The sequence below is a fragment of the Salvelinus alpinus genome, chromosome 6 (assembly GCF_045679555.1).
Source record: "Salvelinus alpinus chromosome 6, SLU_Salpinus.1, whole genome shotgun sequence".
NCBI classification, from domain to species: Eukaryota; Metazoa; Chordata; class Actinopteri; order Salmoniformes; family Salmonidae; genus Salvelinus; species Salvelinus alpinus.
This window is the reverse complement of record NC_092091.1, coordinates 17,186,006-17,195,914: the sequence shown is the minus strand read 5'-3', so window position 1 is coordinate 17,195,914 and position 9,909 is coordinate 17,186,006.

The window sequence follows — 9,909 nt, the reverse complement described above, 5'->3', positions numbered from 1 at the left end:
TGATAACCTTTTCCATAACTGGAATGTAGTTTAACTTATACAAATCATGTACATTACTGGGTATGAAAATTGATTAGTACTTAATATTCGTCAAGGACCATTTCAATTTGAAACGGTTTGGGGTTGAAGGTAGATATGTGCATAATCTCGGTCTTGGACCAATTGACTTTATAACCAGATGGTTTACCAAACTCTTCAAGCAATGACAGGAGGACTGGAATTTAGTATGATGGGTCTTGGAAATAGACCAAGACATCATCCGCATACAACGATATAATATGGAATTATTTTCCAATTGTAATTCCTTAAATTTGGTCATGTGATCTAATCATGGTAGCAAGGTGTTCTATGACCAAAGCAAAAAGTCCTGTACAGTCCGGACAGCCTTGTCTTGTCCCTCGAGACAATAGGAAGTGGGCTCAGTATTGGGTGTTGGTTTTAACTACTGCCATCGGTGAATTATAAAGAATTTGAATCTAAGAGATGAATATTGGACCAAAATTAAACCTGGATATTTTTTATACCTTTATTTAACTAGGTAAGTCTGTTAAGAAAAATTATTATTTTCAATGACAGCCTAGGAACAGTGTGTTAACTGCCTTGTTCAGAGGCAAAACAACAGTTTTTTACCTTGTCAGCTCAGGGATTTGATGTTGTCACCTTTCAGTTACTAGTCCAACTCTCTAACCACTAGGCTACCGTGCCACCCCAGGGATACAGACATAAGCTACTTACTTCCATTCCACTGTATGAGTCTGTATCTTACAGACTCAAACAGTCTGCAAAGTCGCCATGCAAAGTCGGTTGATGGCTCGTGGAATGAATCTCTCTGAGTCTCTGTGGCACTGAGTGCAAGGTGCTCGTCAACAAATATTTTGCTTTCCCTTGCCAGACCAGCCTTCACTTCCACTTCCATCTGCATCCATCACTGTCAACACTCTGTCATAACATAAGATAAAATATAAAGTAATCTTTATTGTCCTCAAGGGGGAAATGGTCTTGGATACACAGTAGACAAGACATACTACTCTATTTACTAATCACTGTACATATTCCCACCGTACATGCTCCGCTGTGCAATCCAGTTTCTGAGCTGGTCACAGGTGCACCTCGGCCACGCTCAAGGTACTAAACGATATCATAACCGCCATCAATAAAAGACAGTACTGTGCAGCCGTCTTCATCGACCTGGCCAAGGCTTTCGACTCTGTCAATCACTGTATTCTCATCGGCAGACTCAATAGCCTTGGTTTCTCAAATGACTGCCTCGCCTGGTTCACCAACTACTTCGCAGGCAGAGTTCAGTGTGTCAAATCGGAGGGCCTGTTGTCCGGACCTCTTGCAGTCTCTATGGGGGTACCACAGTGTTCAATTCTCAGGCCGACTCTTTTCTCTGTATATATCAACAATGTCGCTCTTGCTGCGGGTGATTCCCTGATCCACCTCTACGCAGACGACACCATTCTGTATACATCTGGCCCTTCTTTGGACACTGTGTTAACTAACCTCCAAACGAGCTTCAATGCCATACAACTCTCCTTCCGTGGCCTCCAACTGCTCTTAAACGCTAGTAAAACCAAATGCATGCTCTTCAACCGTTCGCTGCCCGCACCCGCCCGCCCGACAAGCATCACTACTCTGAACGGTTCTGACCTGGAATATGTGGACAACTACAAATACCTAGGTGTCTGGCTAGACTGTAAACTCTCCTTCCAGACTCATATTAAAACATCTCCAATCCAAAATCAAATCTAGAATCTGCTTTCTATTTCGCAACAAAGCCTCCTTCACTCATCCCAACAAACTTACCCTAGTAAAACTGACTATTCTACCGATCCTCGACTTCAGCGATGTCATCTACAAAATAGCTTCCAATACTCTACTCAGCAAACTGGATGCAGTCCATCACAGTGCCATCCGTTTTGTTACCAAAGTCCCTTATACCACCCACCACTGCGACCTGTATCCTCTAGTTGGCTGGCCCTCGCTACATATTCGTCGCCAGACCTACTGTTTCCAGGTCATCTATAAGTCTATGCTAGGTAAAGCTCCGCCTTATCTCAGCTCACTGGTCACGATAACAACACCCACCCGTAGCACGCGCTCCAGCAGGTATATCTCACTGGTCATCCCCAAAGCCATCCCTTTGGCCGCCTTTCCTTCCAGTTCTCTGCTGCCAGTGACTGGAACGAATTGCAAAAATCGCTGAAGCTGGAGACTTATATTTCCCTCACTAACTTTAAACATCAGCTATCTGAGCAGCTAACCGATCACTGCAGCTGTACATAGCCCATCTGTAAATAGCCCAACCAATCTACCTACCTCATCCCAATATTGTTTTTATTTACTTTTCTGCTCTTTTGCACATCAGTATTTCTACTTGCACATCATCATCTGCTCATCTATCACTCGTGTTAATTTTCTAAATTGTAATTACTTCGCTACTATGGCCTATTTATTGCCTTACCTCCTCACGCCATTTGCACACACTGTATATAGACTTTTTTTTTTTCTATTGTGTTATTGACTGTACGCTTGTTTATTCCATGTGTAACTCTGTGTTGTTGTTTGTGTCACACTACTTTGCTTTATCTTGGCCAGGTCGCAGTTGTAAATGAGAACTTGTCCTCAACTTGCCTACCTGGTTAAATAAAAAAAATAAAAAAATCTTACAGTGTGTTTGAATTTGTTGTCAGTGCAGATGTATCGTTACTGTAAGATTATTTTCTGAGCAGTTATATTTTTGTTAAACTGAAATAACCTGTTTCCTATGGCATTTACACATTGCATTATATGTGGTGAATCTGTGTTTAAAGGAATACTTGTGTTTAACTTATTCTTTAGCTGGTAACTTAATATATGTTTTCTTATTGGCCAATGCTTAAATGGTGTTGGACTAGCTACAGAAAGTAATCTATCCACCTGTACTCGACCTGGCCTCTACTTACCTTACCATCCATGTGTTCTTGCCACTCTATGGAACACACAGTGAGTCAGACGAGAACAGACGATGTGGACAATAGCTTGGTATGTCAGCCATCTTGATGAGGTGTTGATTAACTCCTCAAGTGAAACTACTGCTGTTCTGAGGCATGTGAGGTGAGAGAGCTCTGATCCGTCAGTGTGGGTGTGTGTTTACACAGAACTCTGCAAGAACATTGTCATGTTCACACCCTGTCACACCATTCTTGCCAAATGTGAAATGTTTCAGGAGGCTCTTCTGCTACTTTTCATTAATTTACCCAGGACTTCCTGCATGTGAAACTCAAAATACATAGAAACGTGACCTTGTTGTGTAAGAATGTGTTATCTAATTGTGCAACCCCTAGCTGTGCTTAGCTACACTCTTAGTTAGCAGTGAAAGACGAAAAGCAGGAGCGATCAACACCAGGGTAAAAAGGGAGGGTTAGCAAACATGTTGTTAGTTGACTCCTGTTCTCCAGACCTCATTTAGAGCCAAGAGATTTTCCTGGTCAGGGGACGTGGTCGGGAAAAATACTTTTACAATCCATCGCTGGGGTCAGATCCCTTAAAGTGACAGTAGTTTTGAAATTGGTGCTCACGAGCCAAAACGGGACCTTTTTTTGTGTACTAAGTCATCCAATTGTGTACGACATCATCCAGTTCGTATAATATGTTACATCCTGCAAATAATTATGATGATTTATTTTGTGCAATTATTATGATATGTTACAAATTCATTTCGTACAATATGTTACAAATTTGTTGTGCTTAAGATCCTGGACTGCATTTTTAACTGTGCTTCCTCTGTGTATGAAGAGAGTCAATACTGAATACACTTTGCTTTTATACTCTACAGTTTACTGCTGCTGGAGAGTGCATGTTGTGACCCGCAGTCTAAACTCAGGGGCACTCTCAAAGTCCAGATGGGTTTTGAAGGCTTTTTTGGTCCACTCCATCCTCACACAGGAGAAATGTGCGTATGGCCAGGGCTTTAAAAGCAGAGGCATGATTTCAGTTTTGGAAAGTTTTATCCCGGGAGAGGAGGAGCCGACAGCCAGCCGCTGCTTTCTTCAGAGTCACATTGCATTTCAATGGAGGGGAACAGACACTGTGTGTGTGAGCAGACTTCTAAGACCACAGAAAACTATTTCACCATCAGGCAAAGTGGAGGCAGGGTGGCTTTGAAACATGCCCTCTTTTATTACAATTTCGGGGCTCAGCTTGTGGCAAAGGACTGGGAAAGGAAGGTCTTTAAAGACACACGCTGTGGAAGACCCAGATTCAATCGGTTTGAGATATGTCTTCCATTATCTGGCCTGTTTCCTTCATAGCAGGGGAGACAATGGACTCTCAATGATGTGATGGTCAGAGTGAACAGCTCACCTTGTCTCTGATACTCACTGATATAAACAAAGAATGTTATCAGATAAATGCCGACTGTGACTGGGTCCTCAGTGTGCAAGGACCCACTTTCTGATCCTGTCTTGGATGAATGGCCAGTCTTATATTCCTCTGAGTGTTCAACTGTCACGGTCAGATAACCTGTTGTCAAGTGGAGGCTAGATAGTGAAGATGAACTATTCTGATAAAGGCTGTCTTCTACTTCTAATGAAATTCATATAAAGTTCTATAGACCAAATCATGCTATTTTTATGTAGGATAAATAAATGAATAGATGGATTTACTGATCTGTTATTTACATATGGATTTACAGATGTAGGATCTTAAGTTGATCACCCTGTTGTGGGATAATTTACCTGCAGCGCAGGATATTTTTTACATGTACTGTATGTGAGGTTTAAAAAGGCTTCTAAAGTTTGTAATTTCCACTTTGAAATTTCAGACTTGATTTTACCTTGTGAAAAATGTATCAACCGCTACAAAAATGTACATGAATTATAATCAACATAATAATTCATATTTCCTGTTGCTGCAGGATTATTTTCCTTCTGTAGGAGACTGGCTCAAATTACTTGTTAGATATTACTGCATGGTCGGAACTAGAAGCACAAGCATTTCACTACACTCGCATTACCATCTGCTATCATTGTGTATGTGACAAATAAAATTTGACTTGATTTGATTTGATTAAGATCTTACATCTGTACAGATGTTTTAGGTTTAATTTATTTGCACCAAAGAAAACAAGTGAAAGATAAAACACTACAGATAAAAAAAAACATACAGACAGTTGCGGGTGAGGTTGGAAGCACAAAAATTATATAGAAACCAAACCACATAACTATATTAAAATATAAGCACCGAAAAAAAGTTTGTTAAATTTGTTAAACAAGCACACTAATTAAACATTGTACATGATATACACAGTAAACAATTTTTAAAAAACATGGTTTATTATGTATGTGTGTGTGTGTGTGTGTGTGAGTGCTAGGCTACATGGAGGAGACTACTGGGTAGTGTGGATCATCAGGCTGACCCCTAGTCTTCAATTGAAGTTATTGAGTGATGATGACGTTTTGTCAATGTGAAGATAGGAATTCCAGTGTATGGAACCTCTGTATCTGCTAGCTAGAGCAATGTGAGGTGCGGCAGAGGGAAGGGTGAAGGTTATTGCAGTGTCGTGTTGAATGCATGGTTTTGGGAATTAACGTGGAAGAATCCATTGAAGGTTTAGATAGGCTGTCTGGGAGGTATTTGTATTTGTAGATGAAGGTTCATGGAGTATATTAATGTTGTAGATAGACAATATATTGAGTTTCTTAAACAGGGGGGCAGATGGAGCCAAGTAGTTAGAGGAGGTGGCTAGTCCTGCAAATTTCTTCTGTGTGATTAGTAATTTGTGTACTTAGGAGGCATATATACTGCCCCAGACAATATTGCAGTAAATTACATATAGGTACATTTAAGCTGCAGTATTGTGTTAGGAAGCAAGGCTGAAACTACTAATCTTTCTAATAAAACCAACAGACTTCACTACCTTACTGCAGACAAAGTGAATACGATCTTTCCAGGACAACTTTTCATCAACTAGAACACAGAGAAATCTAGTAGATGAAACCAGGTCCATTTCATTCCCACCAATTGAGATTCTGGCTCTTTTTTTATTTAAATGTTTATCTTATATATATATACACTACCATTCAATAGTTTGGGGTCACTTGGAAATGTCCTTGTTTTTGAAAGAAAAGCCAATAACATAAAATTGTTCAGAAGTAAAAAGTGAAAGTGAAAGTCGTCTGCAAACTTGATGATTGAGTTGGAGGCGTGCATGGCCACGCAGTCATGGGTGAACAGGGAGTATAGGAGAGGGCTGAGAACGCACCCTTGTGGGGCCCCAGTGTTGAGGATCAGCGGGGTGGAGATGTTGTTTCCTACCCTCACCACCTGGGGGCGGCCCGTCAGGAAGTCCAGGACCCAGTTGCACAGGGCAGGGTCGAGACCCAGGGTCTCGAGCTTAATGATGAGTTTGGAGGTTACTATGGTGTTAAATGCTGAGCTGTAGTCGATGAACAGCATTCTTACATAGGTATTCCTCTTGTCCAGATAGGTTAGGGCAGTGTGCAGTGTGATTGCGATTGTGTCGTCTGTGGACCTATTGGGACGGTAAGCAAATTGGAGTGGGTCTAGGGTGTCAGGTAGGGTGGAGGTGATATGGTCCTTGACTAGTCTCTCAAAGCACTCCATGATGACGGAAGTGAGTGATAGTCATTTAGCTCAGTTACCTTAGCTTTCTTGGGAACAGGAACAATGGTGGCCCTCTTGAAGCATGGGGGAACAGCAGACTGGGATAAGGATTGATTGAATATGTCCATAAACACACCAGCCAGCTGGTCTGTGCATGCTCTGAGGACGCGGCTAGACTGACGAGTTTCAGAAGAAAGTTAATTGTTTCTGGCCATTTTAAGCCTATAATCGAACCCACCAATGCTGATGCTCCAGATACTCAACTAGTCTAAAGAAGGCCAGTTTATTGCTTCTTTAATCAGAACAACAGTTTTCAGCTGCGCTAACATAATTGCAAAAGGGTTTTCTAATGATCAATTAGCCTTTTAAAATGATAAACTTGGATTAGCTAACACAACGTGCCATTGGAACACAGGAGTGACGGTTGCTGATAATGGGCCTCTGTATGCCTATGTAGATATTCCATTAAAAATCAGCCATTTCCAGCTGCAATAGTCATTTACCACATTAACAATGTCTACACAGTATTTCTGATCAATTTGATACATTTAAAGATAATTTGTTTATCTGGAACCATTCAGAAAATGTGGCCATGCCTGAAGTGGCTTCATTGATGAGTGAATCGAAATTCTTGTGTGATAAAATCAGAGGATCTGGTGAATAGTAAGACCTGCTCTTTCTGCACCTTACAATCAACACTAGATACCGTTTAACCAGGTAGGCAAGTTGAGAACAAGTTCTCATTTACAATTGCGACCTGGCCAAGATAAAGCAAAGCAGTTCGACACATACAACAACACAGAGTTACACATGGAGTAAAACAAACATACAGTCAATAATACAGTAGAAAAATAAGTCTATATACAATGTGAGCAAATGAGGTGAGATAAGGGAGGTAAAGGCAAAAAAAGGCCATGGTGGCGAAGTAAATACAATATAGCAAGTAAAACACTGGAATGGTAGATTTGCAGTGGAAGAATGTGCAAAGTAGAAATAGAAATAATGGGGTGCAAAGGAGCAAAATAAATAAATACAGTAGGGGAAGAGGTAGTTGTTTGGGCTAAATTATAGATGGGCTATGTACAGGTGCAGTAATCTGTGAGCTGCTCTGACAGCTGATGCTTAAAGCTAGTGAGGGAGATAAGTGTTTCCAGTTTCAGAGATTTTTGAAGTTCGTTCCAATCATTGGCAGCAGAGAACTGGAAGGAGAGGTGGCCAAAGGAATAATTGGTTTTGGGGGTGACCAGAGAGATATACCTGCTGGAGCGCGTGCTACGGGTGGGTGCTGCTATGGTGACCAGCGAGCTGAGATAAGGGGGGACTTTACCTAGCAGGGTCTTGTAGATGACCTGGAGCCAGTGGGTTTGGCGACGAGTATGAAGCGAGTGCCAGCCAACGAGAGAGTACAGGTCGCAGTGGTGGGTAGTATATGGGGCTTTGGTGACAAAACGGATGGCACTGTGATAGACTGCATCCAATTTATTGAGTAGGGTATTGGAGGCTATTTTGTAAATGACATCGCCGAAGTCGAGGATCGGTAGGAGGGTCAGTTTTACGAGGGTATGTTTGGCAGCATGAGTGAAGGATGCTTTGTTGCGAAATAGGAAGCCAATTCTAGATTTAACTTTTGGATTGGAAGTCTGGAAGGAGAGTTTACAGTCTAACCAGACACCTAGGTATTTGTAGATGTCCACATATTCTAAGTCAGAACCGTCCAAAGTAGTAAATGGTCACAATGACAGGAAAAGACTTCTAGTTTGTGAATCTGTGGGGATTTAAGAATTATATTTACAATATTGGATATGGATAGGAATAAAAGAGCTCTAGTGTTACAGTTTGAGATACAGAGATTATCACTGACAGGGATTTTTTAAGGTCTTCCGGAGAGACCAGTATGATTTTGACCATACTATATCACTATTTAATATTGTTATACTGTTTACTGGACTCATATCCGTTTACTTGTGTCTAACTCTTAAATCCAATAGTCTGGAACAATATCCCTTCCTCTATTTTTACATTGTTAATAAGTAAGATGTGTGTTAAAGGGGAATTTCACCTTGGCTCTGCCAAGGCATATAGCAATTACTATACTAACAACATTACGTTTTTATCATAAACATCACAATAATCCAAACCGTAAACTAGAACTAGCACATTTTCATTTCACTATTACAATCGGGAAGTTTTGACTCCCTGTGTATTCGTCTGCTCATAGTGAACCATAAAGTCCGGCATTCATAGCGAATGCTGATACCACTCGCTAGGTAGAGTGGGCGTGCCAGCAAACTTGAATTATGCCATTGTTAACTTTGAACGACCAACACACAGTAAACTCAGAATTTATCTAGGCAAGATTTTTTGAAGACGTTTGTTTTTCAATTTTTTTTAATCATGCCTGTTATGGTGTCCTGTCTGTGCTAATTACATACAAGTGCGAAAATGAGATATCTTTCACCATTCTACCTACCAGAGATTCACCCCGATTCTGCCAGTGACTTTGGCTATCAAGAATGATGCGGTGACAGTGGTGACCTGTCATTCAGGGCATGTGAAGCACTATTTTGCTTCCCCTGCCTGCAATTCGGTGGAGAGGGTGAGCGGTCCAAATCTGGTTTTAAGGATTTAAAACATCTGTCTGAAAGGTTCTCTTTTCCAAGCTTAAAAGGATAAACATTCACAAGCAACACCATGGGCCAGAAAAGGTTGAATACATTGGCCATGCTGTCAATCCAGCATTACTTCTGTCGCATTCAAAACAACGAGCTCGGACTGGGAAAATACTTTTTAAATGATCATCCAACTCGGAATTCCAAGACAGGAATTCTGACCTCTATCTAGAGCTCGAACCTGAAGATCACTGACGTCATGATAAAACCTTGTTTTTTCCGAGTTTCCAGCTGTTTTGAAAGGACCATAAATCCAGAGAATGCCAGACTTTGATGACAAAGTTTGTCCACAAGAAGGACCGCCGCACCAGGTTCAAATGAGCAAAGCACAACAACAGTGAGTCCAAACATATGTCTTGTATACTCCTGCATAAATGATGAAATATGCCAGGGAGATATGTATACAGTAGCTAAGAAAGTAATACTAAGTGTATGTTGTGTAGTAAGCTGTTAGTAGCCCATGTGTCTCACTCACCCTAAGAATTTGGTCCCTCTCCCCTTCAGAACTTAACCTACTGTTCTGACTTGGTGGTGCACATGTAGCGTATAGCCTGCTTTAGTGAAACGTCATCATCAAATATTGTATTCATTGTCTACTTATATGCCCCTGTTATTTATCCTATGGTTCTGA